We start from the raw sequence: 27540 nt of genomic DNA on the forward strand, positions 1-27540 counted from the left end.
ATGCGGTTAAAATTGACAATGACAAACCTTCAACTTCAAAAGTTAATGATCATGACCAAGTGATTGTCGAAAATTGTCAAACAAACAGTGAAGATGACAATGATGATGTTCCGAAAGAAACAACTATTCCAAGGGTTGTAGTCGATCAGGTTTTTGACAAAACTAATAAATTTGACAAGGTTTTGAAAGAAAAGGGTTTTCATTACCCTGAGCCGAATTCAATTGTGTATCCAAAATTCAAGTGCACTGATGATGTAGTTTTTCCAAATCAAGTGTTTGTCACAACTGGAAATGGAGAGAATGTTAATCTTGAGGTTAACAGAATTTTTGAAGAAGATAATAAGAAAGCATCAAAAGAAGGATTTTTCTCAAATCAAAGTACTGTCGAAAACAAATTAACAAAGAATTCTTACACTTTTCAAAGACAAAAACGACAACGAGTTTGAGTTGAGAAATCTGAAAAATCAAAAGATGTTTAAAAGAAAGATGACATTGTTTCTCAAAATGTCAAAATTAATTCTCAAGAGTTTAAGGATCAAATTGAAAAGATTTCGAAAGAAAACGATATTCCAAAGAGACAAGCACGAAAGAAAGTTTTTTGGCACAACATTGAGTCTCGAAAGAAACAAAATGTTATGCTTAATAAATCTTCCGAACAGAAAAAGTCTAAATAGGTTCAGACTTCTTTTCAAAATAAAAATGAAAACAAGCAAAATCCTGCTCTAACTCAAAAGAATTTGTCTCCACAAAAACCACAAAATGATTTTTCAAAGTTCAAAACTTAAAAATCAAAATCATACACAAAACCTAATGTTCAAACATCAAGTGCAAAGCAGTTCACAAATCATCAAACATCAAGGAATTTCAATTCAAATAAACAAACAAGGTTTTCACAAAATCATTTTTCAATGCAAAACCAATTTCTGAATACTCCAAAGAATGTTCAAAATCATTTTTCATCTCAAACAAATTCGGTGTTTTCAAATCAAAAGTTTGATAAACTTCAGTTGAAAAGTAAAGTGACTTCTAAACCAACTCAACCACATTTTCCAAATCTTGCTACGAAACATGTTCCAATAGTTTTGTATGTCAAAGGCAAGTCAAATGTGAAAAACATTAACCATTGGCTCGAAGGAAAAGGGAAAACATTTCATTCAGGAAAGTTTCCACAATAGCAAATCAAGGATGTGTATGAACAATATTTGAATGAATCTTCGAATGGAAGTTCTTCATCTAAGGAATCGAATCCTTCAGTCAAACAATGGAGAGCCATTCCGAAGGCAAAGGTTATTGAGAAACGAATTGAGAAGCAAAAGGCGAAAGTCAGTGAAAATTCTAAACCTAAGAATACTTACTTTTCTGTGCCTTTAACTAACGAAGTAGACTTAGTTGATAGTCTCAAATCTAAAGTTCGTAATTGGATCATAGGATCTTCATTTCATAGTGTTTTTCAAACTAATCACCAAGGACCCAAACAGCCTTGGGGACCTAAATTCTTTCATTGATTTCAGGTTGTGTGTGACGAGCAATATGATGATAAATGGTATATCGATAGTGGTTGCTCTCGTCACATGACTGGCAGAAAGGAAAATCTTCATGATTATAGAAATTTAGAGAATGTTGGAGTAGTGAAATTTGGCAACAACAATAAATGCCACGTCAGAGGATATGGAAAGGTCACAAATGGGAAATTCACAGTGAACAGAGTTGCTTATGTTGAAGGTGTTCAACATAACTTTTTCAGGAAATAACGAAAGTTTTCCAATTATAACGAATGGTCAAGTCGAGGGGGAGCATACTTTCGAGGGGGAGAGAGAAATAATGAATGTTGATGTCGAGGGGGAGCATCCTGATAATAATCCAACTATTGAGGGGAGCAAGTTGGAAATAATACAAATGTTTCGAATGTTCAAACTGATGAATTTCATGATATTAATGATAACTTTTCAAATGCAGGTAAAGGATCTGAGACTGAAGAAATGTTCGAAGATGCACCGTTGGACTTTGATCCTACATATCCTCCAATGGATAGATAGACTAGAAGTCATCCAAAGGAAAAAGTTCTTGGTGATCCTCATGATGGAGTGCTAACAAGAGCTCAACTGCGTGCAAATAATGAGGTACTTAATGTACATCAAGAATTTTGCATGTTCAATGTTTTTATTTCGAAAATTAAACCTAAATCAGTCAAGGCTGCTATGGAACATCCTGATTGGGATGTTTCTATGCAATCTGAAATTGCTAAATTCGAAATAAACAATGTATGGAGATTAATTCCCAAACCAAAAGATGTTTCAATTGTGAGCTTAAAATGGATCTCTAAAAATAAAACTGATAAAGATGGTAACGTTGTTCGAAACAAAGGTAGGCTTGTAGTTAAAGGTTATTCGCAACAAGAAGGTATAGACTATGAGGAAACCTTCGCCCCAATCGCAAGACTCGAGGCTGTTAGAATATTCTTAGCCTATGAAGCACACAAGGATTTTAATGTCTACCAGATGGATGTTAAGTGTGCATTTCTCAATGATGAACTCGAAGAGACAGTGTACGTTGAACAACCCCCAGGTTTTATAAACGAAGAATTCCCTGATCATTGTTATATTTTAGATAAAGCTATTTACGGGTTAAAACTAGCACCAAGAGCCTGGTATGCAACTCTTACCAATTTCTTAAAGCAATCGAAATTTAAACAAGGATCAGTTGATTGCACTCTCTTTCGAAAGAAATTAGGGAATCATCTCATGCTTGTTCAAATTTATGTCGATGATATTATTTTTGGCTCTACTGACCCTGCTTTGTCAAGAGAATTCGAAAATCTGATGAAAAGCCAATTTGAGATGAGCATTATAGGGAAGATAAACAATTTTCTGGGATTAAATATTCGTCAAAGAAGAAAAGGAATATTTATCAACCAAGAGAAGTATACAAGAAAGTTGCTTGAAAAGTTCGGAATGACGAATAGCACAAAGCTGAGAGTACCAATGGCAGTTGGAACAAAACTAAGTCCTTGTTAAATAAACCAACTATTGATCTTACATTGCATCGAAGCATGATAGGTTCGTTACTTTACCTCACGGCAAGTCGACTTTATATTATGTTTTCTGTGTGCAATTGTGCTAGGTACCAATCGAATCCCATGGAACCTCATCTAACTGCTGTCAAGAAAATTTTTTGCTATCTCAAAGGAACAACTGCGTTAGGATTGTGGTATCTTTCAAAGACAGGGTTCTTCATTCAAGCATTCTCAGATGTTGATTTGGGTGGTTGAAATCTTGATCGTAAAAGCACAAGTGGCGGATGTCAACTGTTGGATGGGAAGCTAGTAAGTTGGCAATCGAAAAAGCAAACATGTGTTTCAATTTCCACAGCAGAAGCAGAATATGTTGTTGCTGCTGCAGCTTGCACTTCGCAAATCATATGGATACAAAGTCAATTGCGTGATTATGCAATCAACATGAAGAAAATTTCGTTGTATTGTGACTCACAAAGTGCCATTCGCATCTGTCATAACCTTGTGCAAAATTTGAAAACCAAACACATTGCTCTTCATTATCATTTTATCAAAGATCACATTGAAGATGGGAATATAGAAGTTCATTTTGAAAAGACAACTGATCAGCTTGCTGATATATTTACAAAACCATTAGATGAAAACTCTTTCGTAAGAATCTTGAATGGCTTAGGAATGATGGATGCAAATTCTATTCCTGGACAAACTTCATTAGAATGACAGGAAAAAGTGGTGGAAAGATGTCGATTCAGCGGTTACTGTTCCGTATTCAACGGTTATTGTTCATAGTCAATGCTTCGACATCATGCACAATGGTTTGACAAAAAACTTCGTTACTTTTGTCATTTTTCTTATTTTTGTTTGTCATGTATATATTTTTTATTGTTCGTTATTTTTCGTCAAAAATAAAAAACAACAAAAAGATTTTCATTATTGTCTTTCTTTATCAAAAATCAAAAACAACAAAAAGATTTTCATTTTTGTCTTTCATTATCATAAATCAAAAATACCAAAAAGATTTTTTGTTATTTTTGTTATTTTCTTTCATATATCAAAAATCCAAAAATATTTTTGTGTTTTATTAATCTTATCCTGTGTAGCATTTCGCGAAGATTTTTGTTGGTTCATGCCTGCTGCTTGAGGGAAAGGTATATTTTTGAAACTTTGTCCTAGTTAGGATGTCCCTAGAAGCATGCTGCAGCATGTCGACCCAAGCCTCCATGACTCTATGTATTTTCGAAAGTTTCAATGGATTTTTCATCATGAAAATTCCTTCCCAATTAAGCTGTATTCACATTAGTCTCTGAGCTACCTTACTCTTCTCACATGAGTTAGGAGTTAACTGCTTGGTCCAATCATAGCAGAGGTACTTTCGATTCTTAAACCAAAACTTTTTCATCCTAAAGTTCTTTCACGATCACACACAATGACATATGTCCGAGAGATTTCTGGTATAAACCAATCAGGATCTAGACATATCAAAACTCTGTGTTTATGATCTAACATCATGAGACCGTGATGAAACGGAAACCCAAAATTTTGAACCATTAAAGGAATTGACTGGGAACTTTGTTCCCGATTTTAACGAAACTTTTGTTTCAGTACCACTATTCGATACTCCAAATCATATTCTTTCTTTTGAGTGGTCTTGCTAAAATGTTCGAAACCCACGACATTTTTACCCATCAAGATCCATAAATACTTTTGTTTTGTGGAATATGATTTCAGTGTGAGTATCAATATGAGTCTTTGTTGCATCCAATATTTTTCCAAGTCATACTTGTCCATGACTACACTGGTCAAACAAGTAATTCCGAATACAATGTATCACTCTTATGTTTAGATGTGATAAGTAACGAAATTTCAAGCCATCCCATCAAGCCTTATTAAAAGAAGCCCCTCGGTACTTCTTTATAAGTATTCGATTGTAATTCATGGGTAACCACACAAGTTGTTAGTCATCTCTCTTGATGAATAACGAAGCGATCTTTGCCTGGGATCTGACTGCATTTGTGTCGAAATATTTTTAACATCACAAAACAAAAATTTCCTTATTTTGCTTCTTATCTTTTTCTTTGGCACATATTGCACTCATGAAATCCTTGAGGTTCTGAGAAATACCAACTCAGGCTGATGATTTCGAAAGTCTGGCACATGACTTCACTTTTAAACCCAAAAGTGAAAGAGCCCAACCTCCAATCCGGAGGTTTTTGACGGTTCTTATCTTATTGTCACTATCGAACAGACTGATGGATGTGACATTTTGGTTACTAAATGGTTTTCAAGGAAAAGTGATCATCACTTTATCAGACGTGGCTATCTTTACGGAACTAGCTCCGCTTTCCAGGCAACACGTCGCTTATCATTTAATGAGCAAACCGTTTGGAATTCAAAAATGGATGTATGTATAGAAGGGGATTTGGGGGATCAATTCCAAGTTTACGCTCAATTAAAATTCTCCAATGATTTGTGTCCTTTTTCTCTCTGATTTCTTCAAGATCTTCAAAACCCTAACAATGGCTGCAAAGCAATCTCAAACCACTGAAGATGTTTCATCCCAACCAATCATGAAGATCCAAAGCACTAACTACCAAGTTCTTGGCGATGTCAATGCTTATCCAGAGGGTTTAAAGATGCTCCTTGTTGCTCTCAAAAATTTTGTGTTGTCAACTGCACTGTTCAATTCGTTCGTAGTACCACTTTCTTGGTTATCGTTTGCTGGTTCTACGACTACTTATAGTAAGACGATGAAGATCGTAAGGTTTCAGTTGGTGAATGACAAGAAATTCAGGTTATCCAAGAAAATCTTTGCTCAAATTCTGAATATCCCCAATTTTGAACCTTTCTATAAGGTTACGAATGCTCAAGTCATCCATATGTTCAATAATGAGATGGGTTATCAACCTATTCATACAAAGATCAGTGATTTTAAGAATTCCATTTTCCCCTGTATTTGGAATTTCTTATTTGGTATCTATCTTTGTTGTTTAACGGGAAGAACTGTGGGGTTGGATAAAGCACGTTTGGAGGTGTATGCCATGGTGGCTGGAATCTACTATGATTTGCAGGTAGATTATGCAACTCAAATCTGGGATGAGTTTATCAAGAGTATTGGAAACACGAATGTTGTAGATGGGATTTCTTGTGCTCGATACTGGAGCTTAATCTTACAATTTTTCTATGAGAAAGAAGGGATTATGATTTCTGAAGGAGAAGAAATAGCAGAATTTGCAAGCTATCATTATCCAAAGAATGTGGAAGATGACATCAATGTTTTCCCTATTGTGGCTTGTATCCCTGATGCGATGCTTCAAAAAGTCAATCCAGCCAATCCTGTTTTAGTCGAATATTTGAAGACTATTAATCCATCAATTGAGACTGGGAAGTTATTAGAAAAATTCGCTGAAGCTTCTTCGAAGAAGCGTAGAGGATCGAAGAAAAATGATCAGGCTAGTCCTTTGAAAGCTAGTCCGGAACAAGTTGAAAAGGTGTCTAAGTCTCTGAAGAAAACTGTTAAAGGAGAGAAAGTTTCGACGAAAAAGGATTTAAAGCCGGTAGTCGAAGAAACCTTTGTTCATGAGAAGGAGGTTGTTGTTACAAAATCAGGTGTCCTGAAAAGATTAAAGAAGATGGCACACAAACCACGCCATTCACCTGAAAGATCAACTAGCTTTTCACCTAAACTTCATTACAAGCCACAAGTGAATAGAAAGGGGGTGATTTTTCGTGAATTACCAACACCGATATCTCCACATTCGAAGAAAAGGAGCGCAGTGGATATGGCCAAAAACATTTCCAAGAAGCAAAAGAAACAACGAAAGTTACTCATAGCTGATGACTCCAATGATGAAGAAGTTGTTCATGAAACACCAGTTACAGATACTATAATGGGCAAATCTTAACCTGTGAGGAATTCTCCAGTTAAGTCGAATCTCGAGGAGATTGGAAATCCTAGTGGCAATGTGGAAACTTCTAAAGTGGACACAACCATCAATCAAGGTGAACTACCAAATCATTCTACTCCTGAGAAGACAAATGTCACACCACCCGAGGTCTCGAATACTGAATCATTTAATGAGGAGGTTCAAACATCAGGCATCAATGCAAACGTATCTGATATGTATAATAAGATGGTAAATATGGTATCCATGCAGCAACATCAATTGCAACAGATGGTCCCCAATTCCCATATGGTGACTCAATCACACACAGTGTTCCCTCAGCAACCACCCTTTACAATGATACAGCAGCAGCATCAACACGTGTTACAGAGCCAACTTGGCATTGGCAGTGGGATTCAGGCCCCACGAAGCGAAAGTGGGACCAGCATGGAAGGTCAAGGATGTGGAGTTTTTCCTGATTTCAGCTTTGGGGAAGTAGCCTCCTCACATGGCGTTAGAACAGCAACCTTTTTAACAGCTAAAGATAACAGAGGCATAGCTAGTAGTACTTCTAGTCATACTCATGAACATGAACATGAAGGTGCACACCAGTTACAGATACTATAATGGGCAAATCTTAACCTGTGAGGAATTCTCCAGTTAAGTCGAATCTCGAGGAGATTGGAAATCCTGGTGGCAATGTGGAAACTTCTAAAGTGGACACAACCATCAATCAAGGTGAACTACCAAATCATTCTACTCCTGAGAAGACAAATATCACACCACCCGAGGTCTCGAATACTGAATCATTTAATGAGAAGACAAATGTCACACCACCCGAGGTCTCGAATACTGGATGTAAATGTCAATATGGGTGAAGGAGTATCGACTAACGAAGCCCAATGTAATCCTTCTTTTGTTGTATCTTCTACTTTCGAAACCTCAGTTAATTCGGAAGAAGAGAACATTCGTGATCGCATGTTGATGTTAGGGAAGCAGTTTAAGATTCTGAATAGGAAGCTTATTCATTGCTACAACGACAAGAAGATGGAGTGGGAAAATATTTGGTGCCTGGCATTGAGGTGGATGTGATGCTGAAAGCTCAAGAGCATCGAATAATGGATAAACTTGATGTTATGGATAAAATCAACGAATTGAGGGTAAAAGCTCAATCTGAGTCTTTTAATGGAGCACTTAGAGCACTGACGGATGTTGCGAAAGAAAGGCATGTTTTGTATGTTCAAGAAGTCAAGACGATTCGTGAGAATGTCAACTTCAAGATTCAAGAGTTATGAGAAGATATAGCGAAAGAGGTTGCAGCCTTAGATCACAATTATTCTACTCTTCATAAGAAGGTGGATATTCTTGCTGATGCGGTAACGAAAGTTGTTGAATGGTATACAACTCTAGTTCCGAAGGTTGATAAACTGGCAGCAGAAGAAGCTAAGGGTTTTGGGAATGTTGACAAGCTGCTGGGAGAATTGAAGGATCTCATGTCAAAGTCTGATTCTTCGAAGTCTTCGTCACTTTCTCCTGAAATTATCCATGAAAAATTTCGCTTGTTAGAATCTACAATTCACAATGAATTGGCTCCACTTGCGAAGTTTCCGAATTTTATGCCAACGAATGCCCCGCCTGTTGTCATAGGGGTGCAAGGGGGAGAAAGGAGGAATGTTGGCAGTGGTAATAAAGGCGAAGGTGGATCTGGAAATGTTAGTGGTGATGCAAAGGTTGTTGGAAAAGTATTAACTAATCAAATTCCAACATCCTTACCACAAGCTTCTACTGTAACATCATCAACAACAACAACAACAAGGCCAATTACAAAGGGTATAGTCATTGGATCTGCTGTGGAGAAACAGGATCTTCGAAATCCAAGTCAACTGAAGCTGATAAAGGAAAGGGTAGAGGTGTAAGTGTTGAACTTTCGAAAGAGGAAAAGAAAGCTGCTTTTGAAGCAGAGATGGAGAAACATAAACAAATCCAAAGTATTCTTCGAGAACATGCAAATGACCCACCTGGTCTCGACAATGGTGATCCTACAAAGCTTTATCATTACAAGTATATCGAAGATTTGGTTGTGTCTGGGGAGATGCATGAATTTGAGAAGGCTCCTAAGAAAAGCTTCGACACTGTGAACTCTAACATGAATCAGTTAGACTTTTTGGTGAACATAATGATGTTCTTGGATGAACAGTTCGAAATTGCTGACAAGTACAAGGATAAAGTTGAATGAGACGCATGAAGTTTCGTTTCCATGCTATACTTGGAAAGAAGGAGGAGGAGATATGGTCGTTAGTCAAGATAGTTCGGGTTCTTGGCATATCCAAAGACGTTCTATTCGAGGGTATGTTATAGAATTATCGATATCATGCAGTCCGAGCAAACAATGTCACATTCGACTTCTCAGTTGCAGACTTTCCACTAATGAATCTACATGATTTGTTAGTTGTTGCTATGATCATGAAGAATATTGATGTATCGAAACTACAAGTGACGAGCAAAGAAGATTTTATGAATGGTATTGTTCGCTTGAAGGTTTTCATTGATGGATACTATGGAGCTTTCGCCTTAACTGACATTGAATTGGCTAAGTCTTTGGACAAAGAGATCACAGTTCCGCAAACTATGCTTATGACTAAGGATAGTTTGAGAAATCTAGAAGATGGAGAGATTACCTTGAAACCTTTAGGAATCGTTTTTGTTGGCAAAAACAAGAAGGGAAATAATTCAAAATTCCTATTTCAAGTGTGTGATGTCGTGTCACAACTAGGAATCTTGGTGCCTTGTAACTACAACACTTATAACAACTATGAATCAATAACATGAAAGCATGCATGATGCTTATTCTATAGCAACAAAACTTCATCAAATACTTCATTCTAGCACTACAAATGGTCAACAAAGGATTGGAAACCTGTGAAATTCCGGTTTAAGTCTATTTTGGATTAGGATTCCCTTATTGGGCCTAATGGACCAATGAGCTTCCAATTTATCTATTTTGAACCTAGAACTCTCAAATGGGCCCTAATTGGACCTATATACATGAAACTTAATGTTTTTGGGCCTTATGAACCCAAAATAAATTAGGTTAACTTTAATGGGCCTTAGTGGGTCACAACCAATTTAATTTAGCCCTAATGAATCATAAAAATTATACCTTGATTTATTTTGGACCAAAAATCATCTAATAAGTCATGATATGGGCTTAAGCATACAAGGCCCAAATTTTTTTTTCTCTTCCCCTCTTCATTCTCGGCCCAAGCCCACAAAAGAAAGGAAGAGTTGACTTTTGGTAGCCACCTCACCATTATCTATTGGATATCCATGCATACTCCCATATTTCCATGCAACTATCCCATCCAAGGTCTCTTCTCTCCTCTCTTTTCTTCTCTCGGTCGAACACACCACAAACACACACACAAAAATCACTCAAACTCTCTCAAGGAAACTCTCTCCACTCTTCACCAAGTTTTCGAGAATTAGGAAGCTTTCAAGGAGATTTTTCCCACAAACACATCATCTAAGGTAAGTTGATGTTAAATCCATGATCTAGCTACTTCATTTCATCAAAAATCTCTTCTAAATCGATTCAAACTTGTGATCTTGCACCTTAGAAGCCTCTAACTTCGAGATCTTCCAAGGAGACTTACTAGGATCGAAATTTCTTCATCTCTTCCTTCAAAAACCAAAAACACAACTCAAGGTGAGTTTCATACCCCTCTCTTTTCGGTTTTCATATGTTTTATGGGGGAGAATACAAGAAAATGCGTAGATCTATGTGTTTGTGTATGCTATATGTGATTTTATGCATGTATGTGTGTGATTTTATGTGTTTTTGTGATGAATATGCAACCAAAAAGGAGTGTAACTCGAGATCTAGGACATGAGAAGGGAAACAAACATAATCTAAGTTATTCTACACTAAACAAGTCAAGAATAATAACTTATAAGATTTTTATGAACATATTTCAACATAAAAACCCATTTTGGGCTTAAAATGTCAAATATGCAAAACTAGAGTCAAACATGGTCAAGTCACGGCTTCTTGAGGGTCAAAACAGTTTCTATAATCATTTTTCTGAATATTTGAATTTTCAAAGGACTTGAAATGCAAATTTTTAGCTTAATGGGCTAAATTTGGGCTTTTTGGCCCAATAAGCCCATAATTGCGAAAATGATGTTTTAAAGGGGCTGAAATGAAACTTTCTGCAAAACAGGGGACAAAAAGTGTAATAAAACTATTTCAAAGGTCAAAAATACTTTTCAATTCCAAAAAGGATCAAAAATGTAAAGTTTTTGGATTTTGGGCCAAAACTGTAAAAGTTGCGAAAAATGGGGTTTTAACCGAGAAATACTATTTTGAAAGGGCTGAATCTGTTAACAAAATAAATTTTGGATTAAAACTATCATTTCAACATTTTTATGATGCAAAAAGTGTCAAGAAATTGTTTTAAGGACTAAAAATGAAGTTCTTTTATTTAAAGGACTTAAATTGTTATTTTTATAAAAGAAAGGAAATGAAAAGGTCAAACTTCTATTTAGACCAACTATTTCATTAAGTCAAATTACAAAACTACGACTACCGACAATTCGAAAGACGAATACACGTTTGACTCCAAATATCGTGATACACGAATCGATTCGGTCTCGAATCGATACAATACAACTAACGTTTAAATCAAACACTCCAACGATACGCGATACCTACGATGAGTAAACTTACAAACTTTGGGCTTATGAGTTTCAAATCATGCATGTTGGGCCTTGCAAGCCCATCAGTATGATCTTTGGGCCCAAAGGGATAACGCTTATATGTTATTGGGCCTTCAATGACCCAATATTTTATAAAAGGACTTTCAATAGCTTTTATGTGCTAGTGGGCCAAAGTGTCCCATTAGAAAAGCTAGTAAGGTCACAGTAATCAAATGCGAGTTGGACCATCGTGTCTTTCGCATCCACGACAGCCTAAGGTACTTACGATAGTAGCAGGACATAGTGTTCCTCTTCTCTTTGTTCGCTAAGGCTTATGAGTATTCAAAGTAGACGAAATTAGGACGATATTCATTCGATATGACGATACAAGAACTAGTAACTACGTACATCTTTCGACATCGGAAAACGTCGGGTTTTCCGGGGAAATCAATACTACTCGCTCGAAAATTCTATAACAAAAAATACAAAACACCTTTCATATATATATATATATATATATATATATATATATATATATATATATATGTGTGTGTTTTGAAATCATTCATGCATCAACTATGGATCTTCACACTTTGATAAACAAATGTCTTTTCAGAAAATATCGGATTTTCTGGGTTTTATAAACTATACAAATCATTTTATTTACAACTATGCTTATGAACTCACCAACATTCCATATGTTGACGTTTTTCCAAAATAACTTGTATTCTCAAGGAACAGATAAGCGGAAGGGTAATACTAAGTATGTTAGATTATTTTGTGTTGGAAACTTTGAAACACTTTGTGTTATGATGTGTAATATTTGAAAACAATGTACTGGATGTAAAACAATATCAGTTGTAATGTATTGATGCATGGTGATGTTTGTGTTATGATTCATGTATATTCGTTGTAATGGTATTCAATTTAAGTCACACGAGCCCCCAGACGTTTCCGCCGTCTGGTTTCGGGGGTGTGACAGGTTGGTATCAGAGCACTGTTTATAGTGAACTAGCATATCTAACCACACATTGATATGCAACTATAAACCAAAGAGGGACTAACCCAACTGTGAACAAAACAAATAAAACACAACGATAAAACATCTTTTCTTATGTGACATAGGAAAGAGAACATAATACAAAAATCAAACAAAATAACACTGACATCTCGGTTAAGTTGGGACTGTTTATGGTTGTAGTAAGGGGTGAGTGTAGCCTGATCAACTACATTTTCTCCGAAGTGCAACTATCACATGTTCCGGGAGAACCCGATGGTCAGTAAACCTAAAACATACCCTTGATTTCCAAGAAAAGAACATTAACTCAAATTACATAATAACTAAATCGTATTAGGAGTAATGATAGTTTACTTAAATACCCCCCCCCCCCCCCCCTCTCAGTCGACATGGAAGGAGAACACCAGGGCATTCAGTTTCATCAGGTCCTGGTAGCCCACGGAATGATCGAGGATGAGCCCGAAGGAGATCAGGGGGGAGCACACGACGTTGGAGTTGAAGTGGAACAAGACGAATATGTAATAGTTGATTTCGAATATGACGAGCTTGACCAGGAGTTAGACGAAGAGAAGGGCGTAGAGGAGGCACGTAGTGAACCCCACCAGTCAGAAGCCCCGTCAGATTCCCACACGGTTCAAAGGGTTGATACAAACTATCTACGCTCTCTCGAGGAGGCAATTATCAGCCTGAAGCTTCAACTTATTACGGCCGAGGCAAGGGCTGTGCGAGCCGAGCAAAGAGTAGAGGTAATCACCCAAGAGGCGGATGAACTGGCTGAACTCCTAATACGTCAGCTCGACGATTGAGCGTCGTCGTCATCTTTACTGATAGGACCTGCTCTACTACCTACTATATAGGTCTCACCGTACGAGGAATTAGCCGTACCCGTCTTTAGTATTATGCTTACATGATCTATGCTATGTACCATCGATTCTATGTTTAAGTGATTACACTACTCATAGAGCTGTTACGCTGTCGAACTGCACCACTTATGTATGCTCTTACGAGCAAATTTTCATATATCAAGGTACGGATATTATTAATGAAAGATTTTAATGCGCTCTATTGTGAAGTTGTTATTATCGGCATGGATTGGTTAAGCCCCCACCATGCTGAAATTATGTGTCACGAGAAGGTCGTTCGCCTTCATCTCCCAAATCACGAAACCCTAGTTATTTACGGAGACAAACCCAGCACGAACCTTCGTCTTATTTCGTGCATTAAGGCACAAAAGTACCTACGAAAGAAGGACTTGACGTTCCTAGCTCATATTGTGGATAAGTCCAAAGAAGAGATCAATATTCGAAACATCCCTGTGGCTTGTGATTTCCCGGATGTCTTTCCGGAGGATCTTCCGGGGATACCCCCAGAAAGACAAGTCGAGTTCCGAATAGATCTAGTGCCAGGAGCTACTCCCATCGCCAAATCACCCTACAGATTGGCTCCTGCGGAGATGCAAGAGTTGTCCGGTCAACTCAGCGAGCTTTTGGACAAAGGATTCATCCGACCCAGTTTCTCACCTTGGGGAGCTCCGGTTCTCTTTGTCAAGAAGAAAGACGGTACCTTTAGGATGTGTATCGACTACAGAGAACTTAATAAGCTTACCATCAAAAACCGCTATCCACTTCCGCGAATTGACGATCTATTTGACCAACTCCAAGGAGCTAATCACTTCTCAAAAATAGATCTGCGTTCTGGATACCACCAACTCAAAGTCCGGGAGGAGGATATTCCTAAAACCGCCTTCCGAACTTGTTACGGACATTATGAATTTGTCGTAATGCCCTTCGGTCTAACGAATGCTCCTGCCGCATTCATGGACCTAATGAATCGAATCTGCCGACCATTTCTCGATAACTTCGTCATCGTTTTCATCGACGACATCCTCGTCTATTCTCGAAGCGAGGAAGAACACGGCCGACATCTCCGACAAATCCTGGAAACCCTGCGAACCGAAAAGTTGTACGCAAAACTCTCTAAGTGCGAGTTTTGGCTCCGAAATGTGAACTTTTTGGGACACGTTGTTAGTCAGGAAGGAATTCATGTGGATCCTTCTAAGATCCAAGCCATCAAAGGATGGGCAATTCCAACAACACCCACGGAAATTCGCCAATTTCTAGGCCTCGCTGGCTACTACAGGAGTTTCATTCAAAACTTCTCCAAAACCGCAAAACCACTTACCTCGCTTACGCAAAAGGGCGTACCCTTCGAATGGACAGACAAGCAAGAAGCTGCATTCCGAACCCTGAAGCAGGCACTCTGCAGTGCGCCGGTGCTATCGCTACGCGAAGGAACAGAAGACTTTATAGTTTACTGCGATGCGTCAAATCAGGGTTTAGGCTGCGTTCTCATGCAGCGGGGAAAGGTGATAGCTTACGCGTCCCGGCAACTAAAGACGCACGAGGTGAATTACACCACTCATGACCTGGAACTAGGAGCAGTGGTCTTCGCCCTGGAGATTTGGAGGCACTACCTCTACGGTACCAAGTGCACCATCTTCACCGACCACAAGAGTCTTCAGCACATCTTGAATCAAAAAGAGCTAAACATGAGGCAACGAAGATGGGTCGAACTGCTGAACGACTACGAGTGCGAGATCAAGTACCACCCAGGCAAGGCTAACGTGGTAGCCGATGCCTTGAGTCGGAAAGAATACTCGAATCGTCGTTTGAAGACTCTCTCCATAACCATTCGATCCCACCTAACCTCTCAAATCAGGGCAGCCCAGTTCGATGCTATGAAGGCAGAAAACAAAACAAGCGAAGCGCTGCGTGGAATGGAGAAGAACTTTGAAGTGAGAGAAGACGGAACAAATTACTTCATGAACCGCATCTGGGTCCCTAAACTCGGAGGATTCAGGGAAGTAGTCATGAACGAAGCCCACAAGACGCGATACTCCATCCATCTAGGTTCAGACAAAATGTACTTGGATGTGAAGCAACATTATTGGTGGCCTAATATGAAGGCAGAGATTGCTACTTACATTAGCAAGTGCCTCACTTGTGCTAAGGTAAAGGTGGAATATCAAAAGCCCTCCGGATTACTACAGCAACCAGTAATTCCAAAGTGGAAATGGGAAAGGATTACCATGGATTTTGTGACCAAACTACCCAAGTCGACGGATGGTTTGGACACAATCTGGGTAATAGTTGATAGATTAACGAAATCCGCCCATTTCCTACCAATAAAAGAATCATACAAGATGGAGCGCCTGACAAGAATCTACATCAAAGAAATCGTGAGACTCCACGGAGTACCGGTATCTATCATCTCAGATAGAGATAGTAGATTTACTTCACGCTTTTGGCAGTCGCTTCAGAAAGCTATGGGAACACAACTTGACATGAGAACTGCCTACCACCCAAAGACGGATGGTCAAAGCGATCGAACCATTTAAACGCTAGAGGATATGCTTCGCGCGTGTGTGATAGACTTTGGAAAATCGTGGGATACCCACTTGCCTTTGATCGAGTTCTCATATAACAACAGTTATCACTCGAGTATCAAAGTTGCTCCTTACGAAGCATTATACGGGCGTAAATGTAGATCACCATTGTGCTGGGCTGAGGTAGGAGACACCCAGCTAGCGAGAGGACAAGCGCCAAAAAATACCTTGACGGGACCGGAAATCATACGCGAGACGACCGAGAAGATAATTCAGATCAGGGCGAGACTGCAATCGTCACGAGACAGACAAAAAAGCTACGCTGATAAACTACGAAAGCCCTTGGAATTCAGAGTCGGAGATAGGGTGTTACTAAAAGTCTCTCCTTGGAAAGGAGTGATTCGTTTTGGGAAGCGGGGCAAACTGAACCCTCGATACATTGGACCCTTCGAGATTCTTGCCCGAATCGGTCCAGTGGCATATAGACTGCAACTACCCGCTGAGCTCAGCAGTGTACACCCTGTGTTCCACGTTTCCAACTTGAAGAAGTGCTTATCCGACGAGACTCTCGTCATTCCATTAGAGGAAATAGAAATCAATGAGAATCTTATGTTCATCGAGGAGCCAGTTGAAATCATGGACAGAGAGGTGAAGCGTACCAAGCAGAGCCGCATTCTAATTGTGAAAGTTTGATGGAACGCGAGACGCGGACCAGAATTCACATGGGAACGCGAAGATCAAATAAAGCAGAAGTACCCTCATCTATTCTCGCATTCTCAAATCTAGCTTTCAAAAGAATTTCGGGACGAAATTCCCTCTAATGGGGGGATGATGTCACAACTAGGAATCTTGGTGCCTTGTAACTACAACACTTATAACAACTATGAATCAATAACATGAAAGCATGCATGATGCTTATTCTATAGCAACAAAACTTCATCAAATACTTCATTCTAGCACTATAAATGGTCAACAAAGGATTGGAAACCTGTGAAATTCCGGTTTAAGTCTATTTTGGATTAGGATTCCCTTATTGGGCCTAATGGACCAATGAGCTTCCAATTTATCTATTTTGAACCTTGAACTCTCAAATGGGCCCTAATTGGACCTATATACATGAAACTTAATGTTTTTGGGCCTTATGAACCCAAAATAAATTAGGTTAATTTTAATGGGCCTTAATGGGTCACAACCAATTTAATTTAGACCAAATGAATCATAAAAATTATACCTTGATTTATTTTGGACCAAAAATCATCTAATAAGTCATGATATGGGCTTAAGCATACAAGGCCAAAAAAAAAATTTCTCTTCCCCTCTCCATTCTCGGCCCAAGCCCACAAAAGAAAGGAAGAGTTGACTTTTGGTAGCCACCTCACCATTATCTATTGGATATCCATGCATACTCCCATATTTCCATGCAACTATCCCATCCAAGGTCTCTTCTCTCCTCTCTTTTCTTCTCTCGGTCGAACACACCACAAACACACACACAAAAATCACTCAAACTCTCTCAAGGAAACTCTCTCCACTCTTCACCAAGTTTTCGAGAATTAGGAAGATTTCAAGGAGATTTTTCCCACAAACACATCATCTAAGGTAAGTTGATGTTAAATCCATGATCTAGCTACTTCATTTCATCAAAAATCTCTTCTAAATCGATTCAAACTTGTGATCTTGCACCTTAGAAGCCTCTAACTTCGAGATCTTCCAAGGAGACTTACTAGGATCGAAATTTCTTCATCTCTTCCTTCAAAAACCAAAAACACAACTCAAGGTGAGTTTCATACCCCTCTCTTTTCGGTTTTCATATGTTTTATGGGGGAGAATACAAGAAAATGCGTAGATCTATGTGTTTGTGTATGCTATATGTGATTTTATGCATGTATGTGTGTGATTTTATGTGTTTTTGTGATGAATATGCAACCAAAAAGGAGTGTAACTCGAGATCTAGGACATGAGAAGGGAAACAAACATAATCTAAGTTATTCTACACTAAACAAGTCAAGAATAATAACTTATAAGATTTTTATGAACATATTTCAACATAAAAACCCATTTTGGGCTTAAAATGTCAAATATGCAAAACTAGAGTCAAACATGGTCAAGTCACGGCTTCTTGAGGGTCAAAACAGTTTCTATAATCATTTTTCTGAATATTTGAATTTTCAAAGGACTTGAAATGCAAATTTTTAGCTTCATGGGCTAAATTTGGGCTTTTTGGCCCAATAAGCCCATAATTGCGAAAATGATGTTTTGAAGGGGCTGAAATGAAACTTTCTGCAAAACAGGGGACAAAAAGTGTAATAAAACTATTTCAAAGGTCAAAAATACTTTTCAATTCCAAAAAGGATCAAAAATGTAAAGTTTTTGGATTTTGGGCCAAAACTGTAAAAGTTGCGAAAAATGGGGTTTTAACCGAGAAATACTATTTTGAAAGGGCTGAATCTGTTAACAAAATAAATTTTGGATTAAAACTATCATTTCAACAAATTTATGATGCAAAAAGTGTCAAGAAATTGTTTTAAGGACTAAAAATGAAGTTCTTTTATTTAAAGGACTTAAATTGTTATTTTTATAAAAGAAAGGAAATGAAAAGGTCAAACTTCTATTTAGACCAACTATTTCATTAAGTCAAATTACAAAACTACGACTACCGACAATTCGAAAGACGAATACACGTTTGACTCCAAATATCGTGATACACGAATCGATTCGGTCTCGAATCGATACAATACAACTAACGTTTAAATCAAACACTCCAACGATACGCGATACCTACGATGAGTAAACTTACAAACTTTGGGCTTATGAGTTTCAAATCATGCATGTTGGGCCTTGCAAGCCCATCAGTATGATCTTTGGGCCCAAAGGGATAACGCTTATATGTTATTGGGCCTTCAATGACCCAATATTTTATAAAAGGACTTTCAATAGCTTTTATGTGCTAGTAGGCCAAAGTGTCCCATTAGAAAAGCTAGTAAGGTCACAGTAATCAAATGTGAGTTGGACCATCGTGTCTTTCGCATCCACGACAGCCTAAGGTACTTACGATAGTAGCAGGACATAGTGTTCCTCTTCTCTTCGTTCGCTAAGGCTTATGAGTATTCAAAGTAGACGAAATTAGGACGATATTCATTCAATATGACGATACAAAAACTAGTAACTACGTACATCTTTCGACATCGGAAAACGTTGGGTTTTCCGGGGAAATCAATACTACTCGCTCGAAAATTCTATAACAAAAAATACAAAACACCTTTCATATATATATGTTTTGAAATCATTCATGCATCAACTATGGATCTTCACACTTTGATAAACAAATGTCTTTTCAGAAAATATCGAATTTTCTGGGTTTTATAAACTATACAAATCATTTTATTTACAACTATGCTTATGAACTCACCAACATTCCATATGTTGACGTTTTTCCAAAATAACTTGTATTCTCAAGGAACAGATAAGCGGAAGGGTAATACCAAGTATGTTAGATTATTTTGTGTTGGAAACATTGAAACACTTTGTGTTATGATGTGTAATATTTGAAAACAATGTACTGGATGTAAAACAATATCAGTTGTAATGTATTGATGCATGGTGATGTTTGTGTTATGATTCATGTATATTCATTGTAATGGTTTTCAATTTAAGTCACACGAGCCCCCGGACGTTTCCGCCGTCTGGTTTCGGGGGTGTGACATGTCAAAAGGTATACAACTCCTCATTACACAAATCTCTTGGTTCGGATGAATAGTTGTGCCAAGAACAATTATAAGGAGAAGGCTGAGATTCGAAAGATTGTCAACTGGTATGCTGAGATCCGAAGGGTTATTCATCAAGCTGCGAAGATTTTAACGACCTGATTCATCACTGCTCACAAAGGGGGAGAATTTAGATGTCGAATATAGTTGTGAGGTATCAAATGTCATTATTAGTTTCGTTAGTTTGTAACTTTATTACATGGGCATGTTATGTTTCGAATCTTACGGTGTCTAGTCCCTTGTATTTTTTGTTCGCTTTCATGTTCCCTATAAATATGGAGGTGTACTAGAAGTAGATAAGAACTTTTGCTAAGAGCCTTCATGTAATTGTCTAAAACACTCTGTACTCATTGAAAGCTTATTGAGCCAAACAGATATTATTTAGATCTCGTGTTCATCATTCATACTTTACTCTGATTTCGTTAAACATTCTCGATTTTATTGCAACTACAGAATACTTTCCAATCTTATGTGTCGTAAGACTTTAGTTGAACCAAAGTGGGGGAGAATCATTCAGGTATTCAGGAGAAGAAGTAGGTGCGAAACTAGGATGAGTTCGCATTCCCGCTGGGAAGGAAGGCGGCCCAAGTGGTTGTTGGGTTGAGGAGTGTGTGATTTGGGAGTTTGGGAAACTTCCCAACATTGTGTTCGCATCTTCTTGGTGTTTGATAGCTGGTTTTTGGAAACCAGGTTGGGGAATTTCCGTCAGGACGCCAGTTTAGTCAGGATGTTAGGCTATGTGCGTGCTCGACGTTGGATGTGTTCAGATTGGTAATCGGCGGTTGAGACAGCGTAGAAAGTTTTTTGATACTGCAGGATAGTCGTAGCATTCATTAGCGGCTAGATAGCAGGGGAAAGTATTGTATGACTGCGGGGCAGCCGTAACATTATTCATGTGATCAGATAGTGTGAGAAAGTGTTGTTAGATTACAGAACAAGCAGTAGCATTCATTAGCGGCCAGGTAGTGGAGTGTGGTCGGGGGCCTGTATCTCCTAGTTAGCGGAGTGTGGGCGAGGCCCGTATCTCTAAGTTAGCGTGATCAGAATCAGGAAAGGATAGTTCGATGGGATTCAAGGTGGAGTTGGATCTGTGTAGCCCTAGATACGTGAGACCTGGGGGCAAGGCCGCTCCGTCGTATGGTTTGGGTGAGACCCGCGGGCGAGGCCCATAAGATTATGGCAATGCATGTGGGACCTGGTAGAGACCGTTGGGTTAAGGTATGGAATTGTGGATTCCAGGAATTATGGAGCCAAAAGTGGCAATGTAGATAAAGTAGTTTTTGATAGCCGAAGTTTTCTTCAGAATTCACTGGGAGCGACTGATATGTTGTTCTTTGGTTCAGCAACTGTGTGGGAATCCGGTATTCCAGATAGTGGTGGATAGGTTGGGACCTGGGAGGTCTCGATTCATTCGTAAAGTAGTTTAAAAGGCAGCATGATGTTTTGGGCAGAAGTAATGATGTGAGGATTCTTGTGTATGGAGTAGCTTGCTGACTAAAGATAATAATTCACTTACAGTTGGATTAAATAATCTCATACTAACTGATTTGACCCTGTTGCGAAGCTCTCGTCTGAGTCTAACCATTGCATGGATGAATCTTCTACTCGAACGATTATCTGAGCCTTCTGTCAAGTATAAGTGCTCTACAGTTTATTGCGGTCAGTGGTTTTATTCTGATGATAGCATCGAAATAGTCAGGGTTGGAGACATGCATCTGGTCGGTCATTCGAGGAGGACCAAGTATGGTAAAGCTCAACGTGGGTGGTCTTCCAGGAAGTCAAACCAAGGAGGATCTTCGGTTTCGAAGAGGTAAAGTAGTTTCCTTTGGAGGCTCAGGGTTGGCTTTCTTCAGGATGGATGCTCGGTTTGGCTTTTCGGATATCTCGAGGGGGTTGCTTTGTGTAGAGAATCATCGGTTATGTTTATTGGATCGTTAAATTAGATATGGGTGTGGGTAAAGACCGATTTCTAGGATGAAATCTAATTTAAGAGGGGGAGAGTTGTAACACCCGGTTTTGAAAGTGTTCAGTTATGACCTCGGAGGACAAGGGTATAAGCATAACCTGAAAATTCGGTCTTTTATGGGTCTCGGGTTTTATTCGGAAGGTTTTAAGGCTTGGGTGTGTAGCTAGGAGTGTAGGGCTTCTCGCCACCTTTTCGAGGATATAAAATTCGTCGGAAACGGACCTAGAACGAAGAAGTTATAGCACTTTGGAGGTTTTTGCAGAAATAGCCCCTAATGGAGAAGTTTGGGAGATAAGTCCCATGCATGCAAGGAATGCATGCGCGTGTTTGGCTGAGTACGCCCATCATAAGTTGGGGTACGCCCAGCGTAGAAGGGATAAGTGGACACGGGTGTGGGAGGCGTACGCCCAACGTACAAGAAGTACGCCTAACATACGTTCAGAGTCCCCAAACCCTAATTTTTAGGGTTCAGCCCTATATAAAGAACATTATGTCTCAATGGTTAGCCTCCCTTTCACCCTAAAGAAGATGCTACGAAACCCTAATCGATACATGAGTGATCTTGGAGCTTAGAAGGCCATAGGAAGAGCATTTGGTGTTTTGAATCCATTTTCCAAGGAAGCAAAGGTCAAAGCAAGGTGGTGGTGCAAAGGAGAATTTGTAGATCTGGGATTGTTACTTCATTTCAGACCGTTTCAAGGTATAAAGTCTTGAACTTGACCTATAAGTGCTTAGATCTAAGATGTTGAGTTTTTGGATCTTTTGGTCCCAAGAATGGAGCTTTTTGGTTCCAAATCCGTTTCTAGGCTTAGGATTGCCACCCTTGGTGCTCCATGAGTCCATAAGGCAGAAAGTTGCCATCTTTAAGGTCTTAATGGGTTCATGCAAGAGTTATGGCCATTTTCATGGAAGTAGATTGCTATACTTTGAGTTTGGGTTCATGTGGGTCATATAAAGTCACCAAGTCAGTGACTTTATGGATTAAGATGTTGAAGAGGACTTGGATTTGTGATTATAGCCTTTGGAATAGAGTATTAAGTGCTTAATGGTGGAAGTGGCTTATCAGAGCAGTACGTTGGGCGTATATGCATGTACGAACAGCGTAGAAGCCATACAACCTGTACGCTTAGCATACACTGGAGTATGCCCCGCGTACGCAACAGATTTGGGCTTTGCGTTGTTTGGGCCTCGGTTTGGGCCATTCATTAGACTTTGTTTCTTTGGGCCTTAGTAGGCCATCAAAAGTCAATTATTGGGCTAAGGACATGTTTGGGCTTAAGGGAAGGCCCATTTCGGGTGTTGGGCCCAATTTAGAAAATTAGGCCATAAGTGGGCTTGCAAAGATCATATAGAATTGGGCCCTTCATGTTATAGACTTGGGCCGAGGTCATGGAGCAAAGTAGATTAGGGGTAAAATGGTCATTTTACCCTAAGGAGGATTATTTGATTTTGACTAAGGGTTATTGTGATAATGATTGTCAGAGAGTCGCGGGAGCGACCGCTAGAGATTCCTTACCGTGAGATTCAGCAGTCAGCTTTGCGAGGTGAGTTTCCTTCAGTAGGAACGGGTCTACGACACCAAGGCCGGCCCGTATATGTTATTTGTTTAGTAGCCGAGTGTGAGCAAGGCCTGTATCTCATAGTTAGTTGAGTGTGGGTGAGGCCCGTATCTCATAGATAGCAGATATGGTATGGATTGATATGCTTAGTTATGCTTCTCGTATGTGTGATACTTGTATGTGTTTATGATTAGCTTAGTGTGGGCGAGGCCCGTATCTCACAGTAGCTGAGTGTGGGTGAGGCATGTATCTCACAGTAGCTGAGTGTGGGCGAGGCCTATATCTCAGAGTTAGTCGGGTGTGGGCAAGGTCTGTATCTCAGAGTTAGCGGAGTGTGGGTGAGGCCTGTATCTCCTAGTAGCAGAGTGTGGGCGAGGCTCGTATCTCCTTGAGTGTGGGCGAGGCCCGTATCTCTTAGTTGCATGTTATGCGTATGGTATGCGGTAGTTTGGGGAGACTCACTAAGCTTCGTGCTTACAGTTTTTAGTTTTGGTTTCGGGTACTTCCGGTAGCAAGGGGAAGAGCTCGGGATGACTGCAATGCACACACCATTTGTTTAGCCTGGGATGTTTTTACTCTGATATGTTTGACAGATATTTATGATATTTTGAGATACATGACTATGGTTTTATGTGATGGATTTCTAGCTATGATTTTATTAATGATTTTAAAATGAAATTTTTAGACTGTATTTTTGGGATGTTTCAGTACATGACCATCGATGGAGACAAACCCTCACCACCACGAGCTATAGATGTAGACGATAGAGTAGATAAGAAATTGGGTGTACGTGGGTTTACCAATAACCCTCGTCCAACTTGTGGTGGCAGCAACGGGTGGATTGTGGTGGTGACGGGTTGTCAGCAGAGAGAAAGGAATGAGAGAAGGTCTTGTGGGAGTGGAGGAAGGAGGTTGAACGTATAAATGGGGTGGGACCAAAAACTTATTATCAATTTTCTTTTAATAAACTAAAAAATATAAATAAAAAAACATCACTAAGGGTAAATTAGTCTTTTTGTGTTTGAGAGGTATCAAAAATGCAACAAAAACAAACCATAAGGACTGTCTGAGTTAAAACAATAAGTTAGGGACCAAACACGTAAATTATCCCATACCATAGGGACCATTCGTGCAATTCACTCTGTAATTTAACTTAATAAGTACAAAATATCTGTGCAATTTACCAAATTATAGATTTAAATGTATAAAAAATATTGCCTAAAAATATATATAAATATGGAAATATCAGCTAAGTCTAGCTGTGTCTTGCAAACGGCCGGTTAGACAACTTGATGTAAAGAATACTTCCTTGACATGGACTTCATGCAACCATCTAAATTGCAACAACCATGATGCTTCCAAGACAAGAACTTTATGGATCATGTTTTCTTGTATCATTGACTTGTTTTTTTTTTGTTAGATTATTAGTATATTGGCCTCAAAATTATCTATGACAAACCTTAGAGATCACAATATTTTTCTTGGCATTTCAGTAAATCGTGACTCGCACATTAAGTTTCGGTCACAACAAAATATTTCTTGGAAGTTCCAACAAAAAAGAACATGCTTAGTTGCAAGCCAACTTGTACACTGACTGACACTTAAACTAAACTTTATCATACCGGCTATCTGGTCGTTGACCTTGTAGTTGCAAATTAATCGATTGAAAACAATATAATCAGAGTAATCAATAAACGTAGAACACACGATGTAAATAATGTCTGTTTGGCTCAATATGCTTTCAAGAGAGTACAGAGTGAATAGACAAAATACAACGAAGTTCTTATCTAACTCTAGTACCGTTCACCTATTTATAGGGAACTAGAAAGCAAACAAAAAATACAAGGGTCTAAAACACTAAGTTTCATAACAAATATGCCCTTGTAATAATATTACAAACTAACGAAACATCTTAATAATCTTCGACTCCTCACAACAAATTTCGACTTCTATATTCTCCCCCTTTCTGAGTAGTGACGAATCAGTTTATTAAAATCTTCGCAGCTTGATGAATTATCCTTCGGATTTCTACATAACAGTTGACAATTTTACGAATTTCAGCATTCTTCTTCTCATTGTTCTTGTTACAACTATTCATCCGAACCAAAAGGCTTGTATAGTGAGAAGAAGTGTATCTTTCAACATCACACACTTGAAACAGGAATTTTGAATCCTTTCCCTTCTTGGTTTTGCTAACAAAAACAATTCCCAGTGGTTTCAAGGTGATCTCCCCATCTTCAAGCTTGTTCGAACTAGACTTTGGCATAAGCATAGTTTGTGGAATATCAACTTCTTTATTCAGAAACTTAGCCAACTCAATATCAGTTAAGGCTAAAGATCCATAATATTCGTCAATGAACACCTTCAAATGACCATATCCATTCAAAAAATCTTCTTTATTTGTCACTTGAAGTTTTGAAACATCCATATTCTTCATTATCATAGCCACAACTAAAAGATCATGCAGATTCATCAGAGGGAAATCTACAATAGAGAAGTCGAATGGAACATTGTTTGCACGGACAACATGATACTGATAGTTTTGTAACATGCCTTCGAACAAAATGTCCTTCGTTATGCCAAGTACCCCGGTTATTTTTATCAAAGAATACACCTCTTCCTCCTTCTTTCCCTGTACTGCATGAAAACGAAACTTCATGCGCTTGAACTCAGACTTATCTTTGTATTTATCAGCACCCTTTAAACTGTTCTCCCAAAAACATCATTCTATTCAATGGAAAGTCCAATTGATTCATAGAAGAGTTAACAGTATCAAAAATTCTCCTTGGGACTTTTTCAAAGTCATGAATCTCTCCCGTCACAGTCATAGCTTCAATATATTCATAATTATAAACCTTTGTAGGATCACCTTTATCAGGACCAGGATGATCAGATGCACGTTGTCGAAGAATGCTCTGAATATGTCTTTGTTTTTCAATTTCTTCTTCAAGAGAAGCTTTCTTTTCTTCTTTTGACAACTAATGGCATATGCCTTTCCCTTTTCCTTTAACTTCCTCATTCGGATTAGGCTTTGATGAACCTGACTCTCTACCAGTGGAACCAATTTCAATACCTTTTGAAAAAGGTCTTGTTGTTGTTGTAATTGTGGATGAAGTAACAGTCAAAGTTTTTGGTAGAGAAGTTGGAATCTGAGTAGTTAAGACTTTTCCAACAATCTTCGCATCACCACCAGCACCTCCTGAACCCCCTTTGCCTTTATCTTCACTTCCTCCTCCAACACTCCTCCTTTCTCCCCCTTGCACCCCTGTGCTCACAGGCGGGGCATTTGTTGGCATTAGATTGGCAAAGTTCGCAAGTGGAGCCAATTCATTGTGAATTGTTGACTCTAACATACGAAACTTTTCATTTAAATACTCAGGAGATACAATAGAAGTCTTTGAGGAGTCATACTTCAATACCAAATCCTTTAACTCTTTGAGCATCTTATCAACACTCCCAAAGCTGGTAACATCTACCTCAGCTTTCTTATCAATGTTCTCCCTCAACGAAGTATAACGTTTTACTGCGTTGGTCACAGCATCAACAATTATGCCTACCTTTTTATGAAGAGTAGAATAATTGTGATCCATAGCAGCAATTTCCTTCTTCATGTCTTCGCGCAGCTCTTGAATCTTGAGATTTACATTCTCACAAACCGTTTTCACATCTTGAACAAACATAACATGTCGATACTTGGCAATATCTTTGAGCTCACGAAGTGCAACATTAAAAGAATCAGACTGAGCTTTAATCCTTAACTCATTAGACTCATCCATCTGATCAAGCTTTGCTGCAATACGATTTTCTTGCCCTTGTAACATGAGATCAACCTCAAGAGCAGACAACGACTGTTTACCTCCTCCATCCGCTTGTAGTTGAAGCAAAGAATTCAACTTCCTGTTAAGAATTTTGAACTGCTTTCCTGACATCAACATATAATTCGGAACGTCCTCTTCCTCCGAATTAAATTGAATTTTGGCAAAGGATCCCACAAATGCTTCATCATCCATTTCATCGTCATGAGCAGATTGTGTTGCATCAGGTGATTGAGAAGAAAATAAAGTGGTGATGGGTTGATGAATGATGTTGTCAAACGTAGGAGAATGAGTGGAAGAAGGATTATGGAAAGGATTTGGAACAATGTATGGTGGTAATGAAACTGTGGTGTCAAGAATAGAAGTGGGAATAGATGAAGATGTAACGAAAGTATGATTACCTTGCGCTTCATTAGTCAATACTCCTTCACCCATATTAACATTTAC

This window comes from Lactuca virosa, chromosome 2, assembly GCF_052849685.1.
Source record: "Lactuca virosa cultivar CGN04683 chromosome 2, Lactuca_virosa_CGN04683_v6, whole genome shotgun sequence".
Lineage (NCBI taxonomy): Eukaryota > Viridiplantae > Streptophyta > Magnoliopsida > Asterales > Asteraceae > Lactuca > Lactuca virosa.